General features: G+C 43.0%; 1 long non-coding RNA gene across 1 annotated transcript; it reads left to right on the forward strand.

Annotated features, from left to right (window-relative positions):
• Nucleotides 1-724: 724 nt before the first annotated feature.
• LOC139078164 (uncharacterized) lies at nt 725-22,376 on the forward strand. The gene is made up of 4 exons (XR_011530978.1): nt 725-820; nt 1,545-1,730; nt 4,434-4,504; nt 21,182-22,376. It is a non-coding gene; the product is annotated as an uncharacterized lncRNA (long non-coding RNA).
• The last annotated feature ends 1,266 nt before the right edge of the window (nt 22,377-23,642 follow it).

Raw genomic sequence — 23,642 nt, forward strand, 5'->3', positions numbered from 1 at the left:
TCAGGCTGGGTTCTCTCCAGAACCTGAGACAAGGACTCATGTACACAAGTTTATTAGGCACTTCCTTTACTTAGGAAGAGCTCCCAGGAGACATAGTAAAGGAATGGGGGAATCAGGACAAGGGAAAAGGAGTGAAGGGAGGGCAATTTCAGGAAAATTCCCAGCCTCAGCCGGATCCCGTGAGTCACTCTGGAGCATAAATTACACCACAGGCTTTGTCCCACCAGAATGCAAGGGAGCTAGCTTTCATACACCCACACCCATCAGTCCTTGGCTACAGGCTGCGCTAGGGGGACGTAACTCCCAGGTACTCCTGGATCCTGCCTGTTGTGTGGGCAGAGAAGCTCCAGTAGCCCAAGGGTCATCCTCTGACGGCCAGTAATTCCCAATGTTGGAAGCAAAACACACAGCACCAGAGGCAGGAGCACCCTGACCCAGGGAAAGGGGTCCAAGAACATCGCGGGCAGCGACAGAAACCGTGACAGAGTATCCTTACCATTCTTTGTAAAATGTGTTCATTAAACAACAATGCGGCCTTTTGTATAAATGTGAAATGAAAAATGAAAATATAGCTGGTTCAGAACAGATGCTCCTTACTTACCCTGGCCTATTTCCATGAGATATTTGCTTGAGTCTACAGTATCAGTTGAGGAGGAAAGGGTGTGGTGGGTGGGGCCATCCTTGGTAAGGAGCATAAGATCAAAGGGCAAGAACCAGGGAAAACAGATCCGCCTGCTCAGTATAGAGGGATCCCTCTGCTGAAGAACTCTCTGCCCCTGCCCTGCATCCACCCAGACTACAGAAATGCACACACACTAGCGTAAGTAAAGGGGGGATTGTTTTTATGATACAAGAGTGCCTCATACAATTCAAGACTAGAAAATTCAGTGGGGCATCGTGAGGACACCGGAGAACCATCAAGAACAAACTGGGTCCTCTTTCTCTTTTTCTTCCTTTCTTTCTCCATAGATCCTTGAATCCCTGATTCTCTATGCACATGGGCCCAAAGCACCTGCCCGAGCCCTGGAGTCTGGAAACCATGCTGGCTGGCTCCAGAAATAGATCCAGAAGTACAGACGTCTTATGCTCTGGATTACTTAAAATCTCAGCCCGGACAGAATCCGATTAGCTCAGTTCCCATGTCAGGTGTCTCCCTCTGGTCCAATCATCAGAGACCAAGGAGAATAGGATTGGCTTATATACACATGGTATCAGCGGCTTGGGCAGGGGTACAGATTAAGTTAAATGGTATGGCAGACTAATTTTTCCAAAAGTGGCCACAGCAATATTTCTGGTCCCCTATATTCTTCAGGACCTTGCCACTCCTCACTCTGAGAAGTGGAGTCTGTGTCCCCTCCTCTTGAATCTGGGCCAGGACTTTTGGCTGCTCTAACTAGCCGATGGAATACAGCGGAAGTGGTGCTATGGGACTTCCAAGGCTACTAGGTGATTAAAAAGATACACTTTCTTCCTGATGTTTGCTTCTCTCTGTCTCTCTGTCTTTTCTCTCTCTCTCTCTCCCCTACTCACTCTTGGGAACCCAGCCAGCAAGCTGTGAGGAAACCCATGCCCCATGGAAAGGTCAGGTGTCAGTGTTCCCTCTGACAGTCCCATCTAAGGTCTGTTAGATGACAGTCAGCATCAATTACCAGACATGTGAGTGAGGAGCCCTCAGAGGATTTCGGGCCCCAACCTTCAAGCTGCTCCAAACGACCTCGAATGGAGCAAAGGTAAGCTGTTCCCCCCAAACCTTGGCCAAATTACGGATTCATAAGCAAAATAAATATTGTTATAAATGAATAATGAATGAATGAATGAATGAATGAGCAAATATTGTTGCTGTTGCTGGTTTTAGCCACTTATTTGTGGGTAATTTGTTGTGCTGCCATAGAAGCCCATTTCAATAAGCTTTGGCACTCCCATCTTCTTGTCCCTCATTTCCATGACCTCTTGATTTCTGACAACCTCAATGTTCTGCTTTGCTTGTCTGATCTCCTCACGTCACTACCACCAAGCCAACCATGACGCCGAGGACACGTGGAGAAGCAGAGTCTCATTTATGACGTGGTTTCTTTTCCGTTACAATTATTTGGGGTACTCACTTCCCTCCTAGAACCTGCGGGTCTAAAAAGTAAGACCACCAAGTACACTTTAAGCAAAAAGTGTAACTAGCAATCAAAAAGAAGCTATTCACCTTGGCCAGGTGTAGGCTTCTGAGTTTTTATGCTCATTTGTTGGCATGATAAAATATACAGGGGCAAATCTAAAAACCTCTCCCAAAACATCCTAAATGCAAAGATTTGCTCAAATATGTTAGTGTCTGGAAGCATTCAGATGTAGTTCCCTACATCTCCCTGTCCAACGCCTGAGGGTTGCTGTAACGCCGGGAGCACCTCCAGCACACATTCAGGACTGAAACCTCATCCTCCGTCACACTTCAGGAAGGCTGGCAACATGTGCCTCCTTTCCTACTACACTGGCAAGTGGGAGTACCCTGGACCTCATCCTACATTATGCTGAAAACATCATTAACTCATTAGCCAATAGGGTTTATTTGGGACTACTATTTCCAAACAGTCTTATGGTGGCCTTGGGACAAACATCCCTTTGAGAGCAGGCTGCCTTGTCTCACGCAGTGGTTCTCAAAGTGTGGCCCCTGGACCAGCAATGTCAGCATCATGTAAGAACTTGCAAGTAAGGCAAATTCTTGGGCCCATCCAGACCTACTGGATCAAAAACTCTGAGAATGGGCCCAAAATCTGTGTTTTAACAAGCCCTTGAGTGGATTCTGATGCATATTTGAGTTTGAGAACCATTGGTCTAGTCAGGTCCAGTCAGGTGCCAGAAATCACACCAGTGATTGAAGACGGAGAATATAATAGAATTGTGAACTAGGTATCAAGTTCTAACTAGGTGACTGAAAAGGCAAAAAGGGAATGCCAAGGTGTCAAGGAGAGCACAACTGGAGGAAGAGCTTGAGGAACAAAGGGAGGAGATTGGAATTATTAAAATTTAGGCACCTAGAGGTGAGAGGAAGGGTCCTGCAGAATTGAGAAGGGGCCACTGAGAAGGATCTAGGGCTGGGCTGGCGCTCTTCTCAGGACTCTGGCTACCTTGGGCTAGACCCAGGCTTCTGAGGAAGGGGCCCGGCAGCTGGTGCCAGGGTCCCTGAGGGAGGCAATGAAGCCGGTTCTGGGATTGGTGGATAAACAGGAAGTCCCTTCTCCCTCCTCCAGCCTTGCAGTCTCAATCTAGCGCCCCCTATTGGCAGCAGCTGGCAAAGCTGAGCTGGGATGAACTGTCTCAGCCGCAGCTTCACAGAGCAGGGAGGGTTCAGAGCTCAGAGACAATAGCTTAGTAAGTGGACAGGTTATTTGGAGCTATTTCCAGGGAGTCTTATGTGGTCTCAGAACAAATATCCCTTTTGGGGTAGTCTGCGCTTTGCCTAGAAATCCGACGCGCACAGTACACTGAGCGGTCTGCAGTGGCTCACTCAGGGGCGTGGGTGGGGTCCTCCAGATGACAGGGTGCACTGTTGTTGGCCTCTCATGGTGAAATGGCCAGGGATTCTTTCTGTGTCCTTCAGAGGATGACAGCTAGAGAAGAAAGAATGAAAGGGGACAGCTGAATGAGGAGGGATTCTCGGCGAGGGGAAGGAACTGAAGGCTGCTGGGGGCTCAGGGCCTTTCATTGCTTTCTGGAATGAAATATGCAGCGAGCTGTCTGCTTCTACCTTCCCAGAAAATCGCCATTACCAAAAAGTGATAGCTTCTTGGATTTCCATGGAGCTGGGATGGGCCTGGCAAGCATGCCCCATGGCTATTTCAGAGAGCTATCTCCTGAGCTTTGAAAAGAGAAAATCGCACATACTTGAGGCCTCCTCTGACAGCTGGCAGCAACACCTCCAGTTCATGTTCCTCTCTGCTTCAGGCCCCATCAGACCCCCACCGTGCCCCGCCCGCATCACTTTCAAGGCAGCTCTGCCAATGAGACTGAGATGCGTCTCTCTTTCGACCGTGCTCTGGCTCTTTCAGGAAACAGAATGCGTGATGCTTAATGGAGAAAAGAATGTGCATAACTTTCAATGAAACTCAAAAGAAATTCTGAGGAGGAAGAAAATAAATCACTTGTTGGGCAGTGGAGAATAATGCGGACTTTTTCATGAGGGTCACAGACACCCAAAGATACCTTCGTATTTCTCAGTCAGCTCTAGCTCACATCTCTACCATGTCTCAGGAAACCCCAAGAGGAATATAGTGGAAAATCCCGGTAACAGGACACTTTTTACACAAAGAAAATGGTGGTAAAAAGAGGATGCATTGTGTCCTGGACCTTGCACTACCCTTCCTTGGCAGTTCTTGGAACCCCAGCTTTTCTTAATGTTTGAGATTGATGCCAACTCTAAAACTTGTCTGTAATGCATTTGATTTCAGGCAGAACAACTGCTTTGTCTCAGTCCACACCCAGCCCTGAATCAAAAGGAACTTAAAAGATTTATCACAAGGTAAGCCAACTTCTCCTGCCCAGTTTGCCTCTTTGTAGAAAGGGAACAGTCAGACTATTACAGCTCGACATAGCACCCAACTTTGGAGGGTTCCCTATGGAGTAGAAGATAAAGTTAAAATTCTTTATCCTGGCATTCAAGGCCATCCAGAGTCTGGCCACAATCTTCTCTCTCACTGTCCCCAACCCTCTGTCCCCTAAGCACATGTTTATGTTCATAGACTTTCTTCCAACTTTACATTTCATCTCTTTATCAAAATGCTACTCAGCCTTCCAGCCCCACCTCTTTTATGAGGCTTTCTCCAACTAAACCAGTTCATCATTGTCTCTTCTCTCTTCTGTTCTATTTAGCATCAACTAAATCTGACAATGAGGCCCTTCATCCGTCTTTGCTCCTCAGTGAGAATGTGAAATACAAAGGCAAGAACAGTGTCTTATACAACCCTCTGAGCACCCAATACGTTTTAAACTGGAAGCATACATATGAATGCATTTGCCAGAGCTCTTGGTTGTAAACAACAGAAACTGATAGCAACAAAAATATAAGGTACCTAAGAATCTAACAAAAGATATGCAAATATTTCATAGACAAATTCTTTATTGAAGGGCATTAATAAATAACCTTAATAAACAAAGCAATATACTGTGTTCACGGGTGGGAAGAAAAATCCTAATAATGTCAATCTGCAGATTAAAATATAATTTTAATGCAATTCCCATGAAAATATCTACACAGTTTTTCATAGACCTTGACAATCAGATGATAAAATCTCTATGGAAGAGAAGAGGTCCAAGAGCAGCCAAGTCAGCTTTGAAAGAGAAGAATGAAGATGAATGAGAAACTCATTTACCAAATATCTAATATTTTTATGTCTAGTTATAGTCATGGATGCAGTGTGGTGTTGGCACAGGGATAAACAGAAGTCGGTAGAACAGAGACCCTTGAAATGGTCCCATTCATACATGAAAATGTGACAGGTAACAGAAGAGGCATTATAGATTATTGAGGAAACAATGGACTATGAATTAATGGTGCTTGTGGAACAGCTCGTTCATTACAGTGAAATTAGATCCTTGCCCCACACCATATACAAAATTCCATGCCGTGTGGTCTAAAGGCCTAACAGCGACAATAGGGGAGACTCTGCTCATGATTTAAGGATAAGGAAGATTTTCACCCAACATACAAAAACACCCCCACAAATCACAAAACTAGAGACTCATAAATTCAACTACATTAAAAGTTAACATTTCTGTATATCAAAAGACACAACTAAAAAATGTAAAGTCAAGCCACAGACTGAAAGAAGATATTTTCAATGTTTGTAATGACAAAGAACTACTATCCAGAATATATAACTCACTCCTACAAATACGCAAGAAAAAGACAAAAAGGGAAAAAAATGAGCAAAGGATGTGATTCACTGAAGAGGAAATCTAAATGTCTAATAATCATCTATAAAGGTAATCAATCTCACAAGTAATCAGGAAGTGCAAACTGAAACAAAATACCGTTTCCTATCCATCAAAAATTGGTTAAAAAAAATTAAGTATGATAATAGTATTAGGAAGAACATGAAACAATAGGACACGGAATTATTACACCGTGGTTGGAATGAAAACTGATACAACCCCTGGGCACAGCATTTGGCAACAGCCAATATATTTGAAGATCAATATACGCAGTGACCCGAAATTCCACTCTGGGGAATATAGCCCAGGTAACGCTGCTAGGTGATGCTAATGCTGCTTTGAGGAGCAAGTTACTAAAAATTACCCAAAAGTGACAGTCAACTCCCCTTTCCAAACAGAGGTAGTATATGAGTTGGAAGTTCAATTAAACGTGCCCTTAACACCTCGAGGTCTTTAAAGAGGACTGTAACACCACCAAGCATTCATTCCAATGGTTCTCAAAAAGTATAAGACACTTAACCCTGACAGTTATGCTGATTTTTAAATAGTGAGTAACAGCGTCCAATAGTATTCAGTGTCTTCAGTCGCCACTTAGCACCTCACTATCAGAACACAGATAGGATTTCAACGAGCTGAATTCCCCAGGATAAAATGTCCTAGGAGCGGTTTTGTACCTTGCTAACTGTGATCCAACTGAGAGTTCAACCCAAATCAACTCCAACACCAGGGAAAAGGACAGCCTCTGAATGAAAATAGTGTCCTGTCAACAATTTTACATACCCCACCTGAGAACAGTTTTAAACAGAACCAGGTTTGCAAGAGTGAAAAGGCTCAGCTTTGACACAGAATGCTTGGAGACCACAGTAATTCAGGTTCCACTCTTACATCCTAAATGGATAAATTATTCTGTCCACTTTATACCAAGGAACAGAGAGGCAGAGGCGACCGCAGAAGGTAAACTAGGCAAGATTTCCAGCACGGGCGTCTTTTGTCTGTTGCTTTTAGTGGCTTCCAATCTGACCTATTAAAGGTATACCCTGGGCCCCCAAAAAGGGGAAAGAAACTGTAGCTTTGTATTCCCAACTCATGTATCTTTGCTTGCAATCTTGCATTCAATTTCAGTGTAATATGAAGAGGCCTATTCTTTTACAAAAAGTTCCCTCTTCCCACCAGGCTTGTTTGTTATTTTATGTGTTTCTGCATCATTTGTAGACTCCGCTTTGATCTGCATTCCTCCTGGATGTGGGGTTTCCTTTTCAGCTACCAAAAGGAAAGCTGGTTTGTTTGAAAATCTGTTTATTTGGATTTTTTGCTGGCCTAAAGTCCCTATCTTTATCAGGATGCGCAGAGCTCCGTGTCTGCCAGTTTCAGACATCACTCATTTTCCCAAAGGAAAGGCAACTTGGAAATAATAAAATTTGTCCGTTTGTGCTTGGAGTCTTCTGAGAAAGGAGTTTTAGAGGTCTCAGTTTAAAGTTTTAGAGAAGTGATTCTCTCCCAGATATCCTTAATCAGCAGTGACTATCTCATGTTTAGACTGAGGAAAAAGTTTCCTCTCGCATTATATTCAAATAGGAATTTTCTCAGCAGCACGAGCTTACTCATGTACATAACCGACTGCACCTACATTTACTGGTAAGAACTGCACCCTCCTCAGAACAAGGAAAACTAGGACAGGGGCATTGCTCTTCCTCTCTTGGCCAGCATGGTCATGTGGATCTAGGAAAAAAGAAAGTCAAAAGCACACAAAGGTGACAATGTCACTATGTCACCTTTTCCAGAATATTTTCCTTTTAAAAGAAAAGTCAATGCTTGACTCAGAGATGGATACTAAGTTGCAACTAGCATCCCAGATCTGATGAATGAACCCTGGCTGCATGAAAAACATTGGGCACATCAGTGCTCCTGGGGAAATGGGAGCCTCAGTCACATGATTAGGGATGCCTCCCATGGTGTGGAAGGAGGTGGCACACATAGGGCATCACCAGCTGAATGCATCTAAAGGCATCTTGTGAGTATCAGATAATTTTCTTTGATGTGTATGCCTCGTGGATGGGGGATGGGATTACTTGTTGGGGGCAGGGTCATGAGTTCCTTAAGCCAATCCCACAGTCAACTACTTATTACCTGTGACATTGGCTCTTGACCAGCATTGTTTCCTAGGAATGGTTCTTCTTAGGAAGACTGAAGCAGTCTACAGACAAAACACAGGGAGGAAATAAGGGCTCTCTGAATGGGGAAGACAGGAGACATTCTCCCACATCCTCCACACGCCTCTTTGACAGAGAAACAGGATGTGTTCCCCAAGGAGCTTACAAGACAGTCCCCTCACGGGATGACAGTGGCCAGGACCCTCTCTTTGGAGGGTTAGCCGGCAGGATTCAATCTGGGAATCCAAACAAACTTAGGAAAACAATAGGCAGGACCAGGAAGGAATGGGAATTATTTGTCTGTTTTTAATAGAATCCTGCCTTCAAATTGTAGTTTTGCTCTAGGAAAGAAAAAAAAAATCATAGTTTTCTTTAAAGTTACACATGAACAGTTTCTGGCTTCAAAAGATAAAAATCAAAATCAACTCCAGTTTTTGCCTAAGAACTACCTCTTTTTGCAGAGACACTAGGCCTCACTCAATTTAGGCTGCTTGCAACAGGTGGCAAGTCTACAAAATAAGACTAGTTAGGTAAGATGACTCCACACTGAGATTGCTCAGCTACTCGAGCAGTTAGAAACCCCAAATAGGAACTAAGGTGGACTTGTTTACACCAAACTCTGGGCTCTTCTCATTTCTCAGCTTGGCCATCCCTAGGCAGACCTCTGAGTCTCTGAGAACCAGCAGAAGCTTACTGCCCCTTTGGTTCCCAAGCTTCGGAAGTCCACATGTTTGAAGGAGCCAGGACTGTTTGTTAAACCACAGAGACTTGTTTTGGCAGAACATTTAGATTAGACTTTGCTCCTAAAAAAAGACACCTATTCATGTTATAAGTGCTATTTATGAGATCCAGAAAGACAGCGAGGTGGGGTCAAACTGAATTGAGGATTTCATCCTGGCAGATCAAGGAGAAACAAAAGGATCCCTTGTGGAAAGTTTTGGTGGTGAGACTCAAACCACAAAGGAAGCTCAGCAAATTGGACAAGATTGTCAAAAATATCCTTAAGAGAAGGAGGCTGTCTTCCTTCTCAACAATTCTCCAGCTAGAAAACAAATATGAGGGTCTTTGGCATACAGACTCTAAATTGACAGAATGTTACAATGCAGCCTCATCTCACACCTTCATTATCTCACGTGCTTAGATGGGACAATAAGAAATGGTTGCTCTCCTAGGAAGAACGCTGACATCACACTCTGCTTTCCACAAAATCTCCAAAAGGACCCACATTTGAGTCCTATGAATAAACTTCCACTGAGAAGCCCCATCTGAGGCCAAAACCCCAGCTAACAGCCCCTAGAGAATTTACTAAAGTTTAATCCCTTCTCCTAGGAGATGAGCAAAGACATCACTCAAGAATCCTGAGAAAGGCTGGGGCGGGCTACTCCAAGTGTGAACCTTGGACCAGAAGCAGCAGCAACTGGAAGCTTGTTAAAAAGCCAATTCTCGAGTCCCACCCCAGGCTTGCTGAATCAGACTTGTGGGGGGGAAGGGAGTGAATCCGTTTAACAAGTTTTCAAAGCGATTTTCATGTGTCCTTAATTGTGAGAAGCACTATGCTGGCAGATCTTAAGGAACTGTCTAGCAGCTGGCTGAGAGGTCAGCCCCTGAAGGACTTTGTAAATGCAGGAAGGACATTGCACGAGAGCAGGTAGAAGAGAGTGGTGCCCAGGACCTGAGTGAAAAGGGAGTTGGGTAATCACCACCTGTGCCTTAGTCTGAGGCCGTAAAACCAGCAGGATACATTAACTTTGGTCTTTGGTGGGACACTGGACCCTGCCTGCCACCCTTCTCATTTTTCCCATGGCAATGCAAAGGAAGAGGAGCAGGTTCAAGAGTCAGAGACCTTAACAAACCCTCTCAAATAAGAGTGGGCTCTTCACCAGCTTCCGTGGTGTGAGCTCTATCCCGACTTCACCCACCAGCTGCCCACTCCATTCTCTTGCTGGCGGTCTACTAACAACCTCTCAGATGCACACACCAGTATCCTCTTTCTCCTCACTCATCTCACTCCTCTTTCCCAGGTGCATTCACTCAAGCCCAGGACTCGCTCACTGCCACTGATCCCGGCCTAGCCCCCGCCCACTCTGCTGCTCTCTCATGTAGGGCCAAGCTCCAACCAAACGTCAGTATTACTGCTCTCCTAGATGCTTCAGTTTCAACTCAAATCAACCCAACAAGTGTTTAATTGAGCAATTATTATATAACCTACTGCCTCACTCCCTGTTGACACTTTGCCTCTCTTCCTCCAAAAGTGCCATACAAACACAGACTTCTTCAGAGACGTGTGGCTTCTCAGAGCTCAAATATACCAATCATGATGCCTTTTCTTAGGAGTTCATTAGCTTTAGTTTCTGGTATTTTTTATGTTTTTTAGTTCCTACTCTATTCATTCAGAAAAAAACTTTACTCATTTCTCATTCTCCTCTACCCCTTGATTGAGGTTGACCGTAGGTCTTAACCCCACACCCCATGCAATGATGACCCTGGCGACGCTAATGGTTATTGCAGCTAAAACACGTGGAGAGCTTACCATGAGCCAGGCATTGAGCTAAGCATTTCACATATATTATTTAATTTTCCCAACTGCCATATGAGGAAGGCACTATTATTATTTCCATTCTACAGATGGGAAAACTGAGGCTTAGAAGTATTAAGTAATTTGCCCAAGATGACAGGGCTGATCAATGGCAAAGCTGGGATTCTAACCAAGTCTATCTATCTTTTATTCTTTAGGCTTTATTGCCTCTATAGTCATAAGGGAAAATACATGTGAAAGTAATTTTAACCTGCAAAGCACTATCTACAAGAGACACATTCTTCTAAGGACTCTCCCATTTCTTTTGATTCCTACGTTATTCAATTGCATTCCCTACTTGACAAGTGTCAACACGGCAATTTCTGTTTCTCTTTCACCAATTGCAGATTCCAGTCTCGTTGTGCTTCTGAAAGCTTCCTTTCACCTAACTTTCCTGGCCCCTTTGCACCATGAGACACACATCCAATGGGCCCTCGGTGGAAGAGGCAGCTGGTAATGTCATTAATTCATTCACCTGCTTAGCACATGGTTTGTCCAGAGCCAAGTTTCAACCTTGGGTACCCACTGGAAGATTTAAATGGTCTCAGTGCCTGCCCTGCAACCTAGCCTGATGAAATTAGGGTCTTGGGGCAGGGCGGGGGGGCGGGGAGCAGCCATCAGTGCTTTTTAAAGTTCCCCAGGTGATTCCAATGTGCAGTGAAGATGGTGAACACTGACTATATGTTTCATCTCCCTGCTACTGGTCTAATGTTTCTTTCTTTCATTTGTTATGATTACAAAACCCTCCAGGATGGCCTTTGTATCTGTGTTTCTCTGGTATGCCTCCTGGGCCACCTCCTGGACTGAGATTTTCATGGGGGTCTTATGATTATTTTCCTCATAGGGAAGTCACCCTAAATTAGCTACCTGGGATCATTTATTCTCCAAATTCTGTTTGAGTCCCAAAACAAGCCAGAAGGAATTTATTCTTTGAGGTATGGCTGAAATTTCCGATGTCCTTTTGCCTTCTCTATAGCTGGACGAACTATGGGACTCTTACGAAGAGGCTGCTCTCAGCCTGGAAAGACTTGAGAAGGTCTGGGAACATGTGACTAGTGACAAGTATCAAAGACTTCTAGAATATAAAGAGTAAATTTGCTTATTCTGGATATAGCTTCACAGTATCGTATGAGCAAATTTCTTAAAATGAAAGAACTTGGCTATAAGATCTCACACTTAGTGGCAGAGGAGAGACCAAGACATATGGCTGTGATTGGCAATAAGGTAAAATGGTCTTAGAGCTTTCTTTCGCCACATCTAGGATAAAATGCCAAAAATTTGGTAGATCCTGAAACTGAAAGATCCATAGGTGAAAAGCTACTCAAACCCCCTCAAGCCATGTCTACCTCGCTTCTGCAATTTTGCTATCTTTTCTGAAGTGAATGCACAGTAAAAGAAAATCCACATGTGACTTTTCCTTGAAGACCTTATTTTAACCACCCTCAAACAGGGGTTGTGAGTGGAAGCTTCTAGATTAGGGAACAGTCAGCTTCCTGGATAGGATATCAAACCACGTGACACCTTTCATCTCCTTTCCAACATATGAATTAAGCCCAGGTTTACCTCGGCCGACCGCACCTCAGTGAGAGAGAGCGAAGAGGATTTTCAACAGGATTAAATGATATGAATAGCTTTCAGGTTTCCACTGGGGGCAGAGCTGGGGGTGGGACTGCTGCAGCAGCTGCTCTGAGGAGAGAATAAAGGATTTGCCGGAGCTTTGTGACTCGGTGTATCTGCCGAGGATTGATCTGAGAGCCTTTCTTAGCCTCCTTTGGGGAGGAGGGGAAAGGCTTCTTTTCAAAGTCACATTATCTGGCAACAAAGCCGGACCCAGGAGGGTGGTGTTTCGGGGATTGCACACTTGCTGCGGAGAGAGATGGGCTCCAAGCCTCCCTCAAGGAGGAGGCATGCCTGCCTCAACAGATGGGTCTAGGAGCTGGGAGGGGCTGGGGGAGATGAGGCTGCCTCCCTGACTTTCCCAAAACCTCTGACCTCGGTCTTCTCCCAGGTGGCTCGTGCTCCTGGCAGCTACCTCCCTGAGATCCTGAAGTGAAGGCTGTCCTGTGTGTGTCCGGGGGCTGGGGAGAGGTGTGGCATGCAGCTCAGAAAGATCACTCAGCTATTGCAAAATGATGCAGCCGCTCTGGAAAACAGTTTGGCAGTTCCTTATAATCACCCACTTACTATATGACTCGGCAATCCCACTCCTAGATATTTACCTAAGAGAGATGAAAGCTTATGTTCATGCAAAAACTTGTACACAAATGTTTATAGCAGCTGTATTGCAATAGCCAAGAACTGAAACAACCCAAAGATCTCTCAGCTGAATATGGATAAACACACCGTGGTACATCCCTACAATGGAATACCACTCTGCAATAAAAAAGGGTAGGACTGTTGATACACTGAACAACATGGATGTTAAACGAAAGGAGCCAGACTCAAAAGGCCACATACTGTATGGCTCCATCTAGCTCACATTCTAGAAAAGGCAAAGCTGTAGGGCATGGGGGGGTGGGGATTGAATCCAAAGGGTCAGCATGAGGGGATGTAGGGGGTGATAGAATGCTCTGTATCTTGATTGAGGTGATTACACAACTGTATGTATTCGTCAAAACTCAGAACTAGATACCAAGAAATGAATTTTATGATATGTAAGTAGAGAGGCTAAATCAGTAACAAATATGTCATGAAAGGTGTGAAGAGAGGTTTTTAAACTCCTAGCCCTTGTGGCTGCTTTCACTAAATTCCATGCTCCCTTCTGTCCATGGTAACCAGGAGGGCAGAATGGATTGTTCTAGATTCCCATCACCTGTTACTGCGATTGGTGAACAGATGACCGTATCCCCTAGTTGCTTCCTGGAGGAGATCAAGGTAGGGGACATGTCGTGGGTTTTCTTACTCTGACAGTCCCGGTTCCTTCCCCTCAGCTCTTCCTCCTTTCTCTCAAGAAGAATGCATGGCCTTGGCATTCCTCCCACTCATTCTTTTAGCACATATTTCCCTTTTGTTCCTTCTTCAAATTCTTCATTGACAAAATGAAAGGCAAATTGTATTGCGTGTATGAGATTAAAGGACAATTCATGACCTCCACTTCCTGCCAAGGGACATCTCAGGCTCCACCGATGCCAATGGGGTTGAGAGCCTCGCTCCTCCAAATGTGTTCGAGGACCAGCAGCATTGGCATCACCTGGGAGCTCAAGAGACACGCAGACTCTCAGGCCTGCCCCAGACAGATAGAATAAGGACCTGCCTTTTAACAAGAGGCTCAGGGGATTCACATGCAGAGTTAAGTGCAAGAAGCCTTGCTCTAAATTCAAATGTCCATCCTAACGCCATGATCATTTAGATCCCCACTTGCTGTGTGGAAAGAACAGGGCTATTGGCCTCAGCCAATCCTGACTCTTAGCTCCACTGCTTACTAGCTGTGTCCCCCATCGAGGTGAGCAGTTATAAATGTATTAAACCTTTCGAACCTCAGTTTTCTCATCTGTAAAATGGAGACACTAATGTCAACTTTATAGTGTTGCTGTGGGGGTTAAATTATATAATGTACGACAGCAACGCTACGGTGCCTGGCACAAGCAGAGATTTACATATCTCATTTGTCCCACCCACTCCTCAACCTGCTGAGCCAACTTAACATTGTGGCTAGAACATTGAAGTCAAATCCCAAATCGGATGAAACATTTGAAGGAATTAAATGGGCTAGGGGTGGATGGGCAGGGGGAGAGGCAGATGACATTGCTAATTGCCTATTTTCAGGGTACACTTGGTCAGTGATCATCAAAATTTGGTGCATGGAATAGCATTATCTGGGAGCTTGTTAGAAACAAAAATTCTAGGGTCCTACCCCAGACTCACTAAACCAAAACTCCGGGGTAGACCCTAGCAATCTGTGGCTTAACAAGCCCTCCAGGTGATTATGACACATGCTAGTGGGACCTTATCAAGTAATACCAAAAACCTGCAATTTTGGCCCTTGTCGAAGGCCTGGGATAAAAGAAGTGACATTTAAAGTGGTTTGCTGGAAAGCCAAGCCACTCCTTTGGCTTCTAGATTACTGATTTTCAAACTTGGTATTAAAACACACTGGTGTGTGAAGACATGTCTGGTTCGGTTGTGACGTATACTGCTAGAAATTTGCAACTAATTTATTCAACAAATTCATTCAGCAACTAGTTTTAGTGCTCTGTTATGTGTCAGATACTGCTCCAGGCTCCACTAATAGAATAAATCCTTAAGTGATACAATCATGACCAATAATAGGTTATTTAAAATGTTGGTTAAAGATGGAATCATAAAACATGACACGCAAATGTTTTACTTTAACATAAAACATATAAATGGTTATTTGCCCATCTTTTCATCTAAGACAAAAACTTCTTAAGTTGCTATCCTATTTCATCCATAACACATCATCTATAATTTTCAGTTTTGGTTTCTTTACATTGGACTGAAAGGTAAAAGACACTTGGGAAGCAATCTAAATGCAGAATCCTTCTAGATTTTTCAGATTTTTTTCCTATTCTTTTAAAGTTGTCTTGCTCATATTCATTGAACAAGAATTTTAGCTACTCATTTATTCTCATCAAGTTATATTCAACCTAGTTTGCACAGAAGTAACATCTTTTAGCACTCATTTCAGCAGTTTAAGTAATATTGAATTAAACGATGTAATTACAATAACAAGTACAACTAGCATATACAGGTTTGGGAACCCATCCACACTGACTACTAGTCAGTATAACATCCCACCCCTCTTTGGGAAAGAACTAAGTCTATTAGCTGCAAAGGTTCTCCATGTTGTGGTTAGCAGGCAGTATTCATTACAGAAGGGATGGAGCACATAGGTCAATCCAATGATTAGGTTACGTAAAAGATGGTTACGAGAGTCTCTATGATGATTGTCTTACGGGAGCCTGCAAATAACTTATTTTTTAAGATAATTTGAGCAGACTCAAGATTATTCCTATAACAATGCCACTTTAACTCATATTTCAGTTTTCTTTTTCAAGTGGAGGCTGCTAAGGTTGGTCACCCCAAGGCTATACTTAGCTCACAGAAGTGTACTAGTGGCTGTTGTATACTCATTGCTGGCAAATGATTTTTGTGATGCCGTTTTCTTTAAAATTTTATGGAGGCTATATCAGTTATCTATTGCCACAATAGTGCAGCATTACAACCAGCTCCAAACTTACTGACTTGAAAGAACCAATTGTTGTTTCTCACGAGTCTCTGAGTTGGCTGGGAGGTTCTGCTGATCTGGGCCAATTAGGCTGATCTCACTTGGGCTCCCCTGTGTGTCTGCAGTCAACTAGTGGGTCGGATGGAGGCTGAATGGTCAAGAAAGATCTCAGATGGGACCACTCAGTTTTCCTCCACATAATCTCTCAACCTCCAGCAGCTCAGCCCAGCTAGTCCCATGGCAATGGCAGTCTTGAAGCAAGAGGGAGAATAGAAACACACAAGATTTTAGGAGGCCTAGGCTCAGAACTGGCACACCATCACTTCTGCTAGATTCTGTTGGCCAAAGCGAAACATGAGGGCAGTCCAAATCAAGAGGTGGGGAAGTAGCTTCACCTCTTGGTGGGAGGAGCTGAAAAATCACATCCCAAGGGGTGTGGGGTTCGGACTGGAGATAAAGAGTTGGGGCGATGTTTGCAATTAATCAGTCATAGATGCATTGGTAATTATGAGGGCAGGAAAGGATAGATGAAGAAAGCTTGAGAAGTAAATTTAAACTCCCTGAATCTAAGCTTATCATCTTATTACTATTATCTGTGATGTGGAGGTCTACAAGAAATCAAGACATTTAAAAACAAGTCTAATATCTTTTTATATCCGATTAGCCATATCATTTCTTCTTATAAAATTTACATTTTTTTTTAAAGATTTTACTTTTTCCTTTTTCTCCCCAAAGCCCCCCGGTACATAGTTGTGTATTCTTCGTTGTGGGTCCTTCTAGTTGTGGCATGTGGGACGCCGCCTCAGCGTGGTCTGACGAGCAGTGCCATGTCCGCGCCCAGGATTCGAACCAACGAAACACTGGGCCGCCTGCAGCGGAGCGCGCGAACTTAACCACTCGGCCACGGGGCCAGCCCCTAAAATTTACATTTTTGAGAAAACTAAATGGCTTCTGTTAGTTTTACTTCCTAGAAAACGTTTACTGTTTCATCAAAATCTGCACATTCACATGAGAGGAGATCTCAATGGAAAAAAAAAAACCCTAAAATCCACTGTGGTACTAACCTGGGTAATCATAACCATGGAAACTGGAAGATTAATGAATTCAGAAAAGCTGTGTTATTAGAGCCTCTGTTGGGTTTGGACAGGGCAATTTGTGAATGTTCTTTGAACAAGAACAATTAAATTGTTAGGAATTTAATCTGTAATCATTTCCCACATGAGAGTTTATTCAGTGATTCCATAGTTGCCGAGCAGCTATTAAAAAACAAAAATAAACAAAAAAGCCACTGAACTAGATAGTTAGGGATCTTTGGATTAAGCAAAACTATCAGAAAGATGTCTATTTGGGACCACATTCTCTTCCCTTCCCTGTCCCCACCTGCAGATTACCCCCTCTGAGCAGCGCTTTGGTGTCATGCCTGCAATTTTCAGTGAGCATCATTCTAAGAAACGGGTGCATTTCTCAGCATTCCATATATATAAGACTCAAGGTCTCCTAAATATTTATAATCATGTACCCACACATATGTGGCTATCTTTCATAACAAAATGCCAGGAAACGCATGGTTTCATCTGAGGGAGTGGCTTGTTGGCTCTACCTGGGTAAAGTTAATCCTGTAGCCAACTGTGTTTTGTTGGTCATTTTGGCTGTCGGTGAGATTAGTATCCAGTTCTCAACTCGAGTAGTTGTGATCAACCTGCCTGTCTCTATTTGTTTTTTTAGGAATATGCTGGTATATAAATATATATTTGGATAAATAACTGTGAGGAACTCCCATTATGACACTGAGCTCGTGATGGGACAACCAAAGTGTAGATGTGACTAAGCAGTACTTCTGCCCAATGATGCAGGACTAAAGCCATTCAGTGGAAAGAGCATTTGATAACTTCTGCCTAACTACACACTGTTTCTGCATTCAGTGTACACACGAATCACCTGGGGCTCTGGTGAAACTGCAGATTCTGATTTGGAAGGTCTAGGGTCGGGGCCTGAGGGTCTGAAGCTCTATCAAGCTCCCAGATGATGCCAGTGCTGCTGGTCCTTGGACCACATTCAGACTAGCAAGGGATAGAGCATAAAAACAAGCCAAGGCAATGATGACTGTCTGCGATATCTAGAGTTGACTTCTTTGCTGCAGTCATTTGGTAAATATGTGTATGATTGATCCTCAAGAAGTCAGTCGAGAAAGCAGATGGGTCCATGCTGTTCTCACTCCTGCACACCAGGCTCTGCCAATCCTCAATCAGTGGCATCAACATCACATTTGTCTAAAACCGGCTCATAGATTCCCTTTGTGGGTATAGACTGAATTCCCATCATACCCATTTATCTTGCCATGACCCATAGAGATGAGGTTCCTAGGAAATCATGTAGTTCTACCTCCCTTCCAGGATGGGGAATCACCCTCTCTCCTACTGCTGACAAATGGTCCCAGCAGCCTCTGAGTCCCTTCAATGACAGGGACTCGCTATCTCCAAGGCAGCCTGCTACATTAAGGAATAGCTCTTGTGAAAACAAAGTTTGTCTTTCTACTGAGTCAAAATCAACTTCCTTGTAACCTCCACCCACTGAGCCTAGCCTGCCATTTGCAGCATCTCAAGCCTGCTCCCTCTTACTCAAATCAGCCTTTCCTACATTGCAGACAGCTGCCACACCTCCTTCCCCTCTTCTCCAATTAGACCCTCTTGAGCTCTTCAACTGCTCTGCCTAAAGGGCAGCACTTTTAGACCTTTCACCACCTTCTTCTGGGCATGGCCCAGTTCATCATTACACCTCTTAAAAATGGTGCCCAGTATATACCCAAAAGAATTGAAAGCAGGGTCTCGAAGAGATATTTGTACACCCATGTCCATAGCAGCATTATTCACAATAGCTCAAAAGTGAATAAAACCCAAGTGGCCATCAATAGATGAATGGATAAACAAAATGTAGCATACACGTACAAAGGAATATTATTCAGCCTTACAAAGGAAGGAAATTCTGACTTAGGTGAGAACATGGGTGAACCTTAAAGACACTATGCTAAATGAAAGAAGACAGTCACAAAAAGACAAATGCTGTATGATTCCATTTTTATGAGGAACCTAGAGTAGTCAAGTACAGGTACATATACAAATAGTAGAAAGGATTGCCAGGGGTTGGGGGAGGGGAGGAGTGGGAAGTTGTTTAATGGGTACAGACTTTCAGTTTGGGAAGATGAAAAAGTTCTGGAGGTTGGTTTCATAACAATGTGAACATACTTAACACTATTGAACTGTACATTTAAAAATGGTTAAGATGGCAAATTTTATGTTAGGTGTATTTTACCACAATTTTTAAAACGTGGTGCCCAGAGCTGGTCAGGACCCTTCAGTTGTGCTGAGACTATTGCAGGATATGCTGGGGCTGATTTTTCCTTGATTGCTAACCCCCCACATTTCTAGCAATGCAGCGTCAGACCGTGGCCCTACCCTAGCTCCTCTTCTTGTGAATTACTGCCAAACTCTCCCAGAATAATGTAATTGACTTCTCTAGTTCTTACTTACCTTTGCAAAAATATTGCCTCTTCAATAGCCATCTTTTGGAAATTAAACTTTCTCCTTTATAGTCACTCTAAGTTTTCTATGCCTTAGTTTTATTTCTAAGAAAAAAAGAATTTTCATATGTTCTGAAATCATTTCTGAAGGATGATTATGAAAATCTGTGCGTCAGTAAATCGATGTTATGACAAATAGCTAAGAATCTAGAAATTTATAGGTAATACTTGTGCCAATATTTCTGTGCTCAAGCTAATGTTTCTTTAGCCACCCTTGAGCCCTCTTGGCATAAAAACAATAATAATAACAACTACCTTCCAAATGAAAAACTAAACTTAAGCATTGTAATTTCCACTTTTTATGTTCTTAATAACTTTTTTCTGATTTTTTTTTTTTTGAGGAAGATTAGCCCTGAGCTAACATCTGCTGCCAATCCTCATCTTTTTGCTGAGGAAGACTGGCCCTGAGCTAACATCCGTGACCATCTTCCTCTACTTTATATGTGGGACACCTACCACAGCATGGCTTGATAAGCGGTGTGTACGTCCACACCCTAGATCCCAACCAGTGAACGCTAGGGTGACAAAGCGGAATGTGTGAACTTAACCGCTGTGCCACCAGGCCAGCCCCTCTTAATAACTTCTAATTTAGAGAAAGCCATCAATAAAGAAACCATTGGCTTGAGAACAAAAGTGTCAAACACAGACACAGTCTTGTAATTTATTGAGAACCAGTAACCCAAATACGAAAGCCCTGTTGGCGGGTCTAATCACCTTTCTTTGACTCTCACATTTATGCATGTTTTGAAATTTTCTCAGATAACTGAATATATTTCGCTCTCCTTTTCTCAAGTTCTAACAACTACTTTGCTTTTTTTTTTTTGAGATCCGGAGGCAAACTTGGGTTTGTACATGTTTGGCAAAGCTGAGTGCAAATGAGATGAAAAGGTGTTCCCAGAGTGAACTGTACTGGGGGAGTTTCCAAATGCTACCTGCTCTGGAAGTGTGATTTCCAGGGCCTTTTAGGAGATGAAAAGGTTTGTAAAGGCTCAGTCACACTTTGCAATTATAGAAAATTGTTAGTTGCGTTTGGATCAGACAACTGTACAAATGGACCAATTTGGTTTAAAAAAAAGGCTATTCCAAAATAGCTATGGGTTAAGTCATTCAGGTGTCATTCACGGAACAGACAATTCACTACGTCATCACCACAATAAGGAGGGTGAGTGAATCACTTAAAGTTGTTTTGAGATGCCTATTTAATAGCGACTTACACGCAAGATTTTTTATTTCCAAAGAAGACTGTCAACGGTAAGAGTATATTTTATAAGCGAACTTTTTTCCCCTCAAAAAAATATAAAACTATGAAAGGTCATAAAAAATCTTTGGTTTTAATTGAAGGAGTAAAATGAGGAAATTAGTCCCATGCTTCCTGGATTTTGCATTTTGGGGTTTTTGCAACTTTCTGTGATTGGCTTGTTAAAGGGGACGTGGACATGTGACCCTGTTTGTCCTGATAGGTTTCCACGTAATGACTGTGAGACAGGATTGGGGCAAGACAGGCAAAATTATAAATAACTGAGCTCAAGGGGAAACCAACACGGTGTTTAAAACGAAGCTTACATAAAATCACTGTTGATAATGCAAGAAATTCATGGTTCTGGTTTCCAAAGAAAATTAATTCAGATCTCTTGTGTACGTAAAATGAAGCTTTGAAAAAACTGGTTGGATCTATTCAATTTATGCTTGAATGTTTAAACTTGTGGCCTGCTTATGGTTATCACGGGAGCTATAACTTTATCCTGACTTTTTAACATCTAATTCATTGCCCATAGGTTGGTTTGGTTCTTTTTCCTTCAGAACTTCTTGTGATGTGGAAGAATGAGAATGATCCACGGAGGTGGCTGCACATTCAGATTCTGTGGTTCTTTGAGGAGCTGACTGGGCAGAGTTTACCAGGGCCTTGCATTTTCTGAAACAGTAAAGTGGTGGCACACGAGAAGAGCTTACAGGACACGGAAGCATCCTTTGGTTAAGCTGGAAAGGGACAGAGAGATACCACATCTGCTTTTCCGTGGAAGAGGGCTCGTGAACTTGCATGAACTCCTTTTCAATGTTCAAAGAAAAAGGAAGACAAAAGACATTTCATATGGCCCTTCTCTATACTTGGAACTTTCTCTCTTATTGGAAAGAAGAAATTAGGAATTAGAAGAAAAGGAATGGGGTAAAGGAACTATCTCCCTTTGGTTCATGACTACCATCTACATTATCATCCTTCACAAGCATGCTCTCCACTCTGTCGTGCTTAAATCCCATATTTTGGTGGTGTCCACCACATTCTTAGCACCCTACACAACACTTGGCACATCAATAACTGTCTTCCTCAACATTTCATAGTGAAAAATTTCAAATGTAGAGAAATTTGAAAGAACTTTCTGAGAATACCAGTATGCCCACCACCTAGACTCTATCATTAACACCTCACTATGCTGCTTCAGCATATATCCATGCAGCCATCCATCAACCTCTCTTTTTATGCATTTCCAAGTTGCAAATATCATTTCACTTCCTTCTAAATACTTCACTCATATAATTAACTCAAGTTGAGTATTACAATTTTTTTCTCTTTTGAACGTATAATGAAATGCATCAACAGTAAGTGTACTAGTTAATGAATTTTGACAAATGCATACACTTGTGTAACCCAAACCCATCTCAAGATACAGAACGTTACCCTTCCCCCAGAAGAGGCGTCAAGCCCATCCCAGTTCCCCAAGACACATCACCCTTTTGATATTTTTTGACCATAGATTAGTTTTGCCTATTCTAGAACTTCACATAAGTGGATTCATACAGGATGTAGACTTTTGTGTCTGGCTTCTGTCACTTAGCATATTTTTGAGATAATCCATGTTGCTGTACGAAACATAGTTCTCAACAAATATTGATTTACTGATTTTTATCAGTGTTGATTAACCAGGGATTTAAGTTGACTAAATGTATTTAAATACAGTTATTATAGCTTGAAAATCTCTTATTAAGCCTTTTGGGAATTTAGCACTGCTGTTTGTTGATGACTCAGTAAAGGTAAGGTAAGTTTTGTGGAGAAAGAAAAATGAAGCATCATCTGTTTAAAATGAAAGAAGAAAGATACCAAGGATGGTTATGATTAGAGCACGTGGGACAGTAACTGACCACAAGCCTCTCCCCTTCTCACAGGTGTAGGTGTGATGGCTAAACATGGTATTTTTCAGTGGAACATTTTTCTGGAATGTTCACTTACTATAGGCTATACCCAAAGGCAGGATATGACCTGGCCAAGGGGGAATCTGCAGATTTGAGTTCTTTCCACAGTAGTTCCCCATTCTCCAGAAAGGGAGGCTGAGAACTGGCTGCGAGGAAGTGGAGGATGGAGCTTCCACTCCAAGTCTGTGCGGTAAACGTGACTGGCTTTTTGGGGGAGTACCGATTAGCTGAAAGAGTCCCAACTGAAAATTTTCAAAAGAATCCCCTCTAGCCCACAACTGTCTTCTCTAAAAGCGGGTTCCCAAGCTCAGGAAGGGTAAGGAACACCATGCTTTGAGAATTCTGTGTTTATTACTGATTTGACATTTCTGTTAGGGTTAACCAGATAGTTTTGACCCCTCAGAAATCTATGTTCTCTTTCTTATTAGTCAAAGGGGCTAAACTCACCTGTGACTTGGAGCTGACCTCCAGCTTACCTGCAGCCAGATGGCTACCTGGAGGAACCTGCAACCTCAGGCGGCCCTCTCGGGTTAAGCCAGTGGCTGGGTCTAAACTCTTATCTAAAGTCCTCTTTCATCCATAGCCTCCTTCCTGAGGGACATGTGGGGGACAGGGCACAGAGTTAAAATAGATTCAGATATGGGGAACTCCAAGGAATGTGCATTTTAAGACTTCACCAGTGTTCATGAATTGTGCTTTTTCCTGCACCACCATTTTGCTTTTAAACCATTGCTTAGCACCTCAATTAGGGGAAATTTGGGGATAGAGGTGAGGAGGGATTGGTTTGTGTGTAAACTTTGCTGAGAAAAGTCTAAAAGGGATTACAATTGGCAACTGAATGCCTTGCATTTAGGATAATTCGGGGCAGAGGGGACTGGGGCACATTAAGACAAAACGCCCAGGTTGCTGCAAACTTGTTCTGCTCTTGAGTATGTCCCTTCCAAAAATACGGATTATTAATTCTCTTTAATGATCACCAAGATGGTACATATTACCATTAAGAAGGTGCGTTTCTAGAGAGCATTTCTTGGTCTGTTAAAACGCTAAGAT

Source organism: Equus przewalskii, chromosome 21, assembly GCF_037783145.1.
Source record: "Equus przewalskii isolate Varuska chromosome 21, EquPr2, whole genome shotgun sequence".
NCBI classification, from domain to species: Eukaryota; Metazoa; Chordata; class Mammalia; order Perissodactyla; family Equidae; genus Equus; species Equus przewalskii.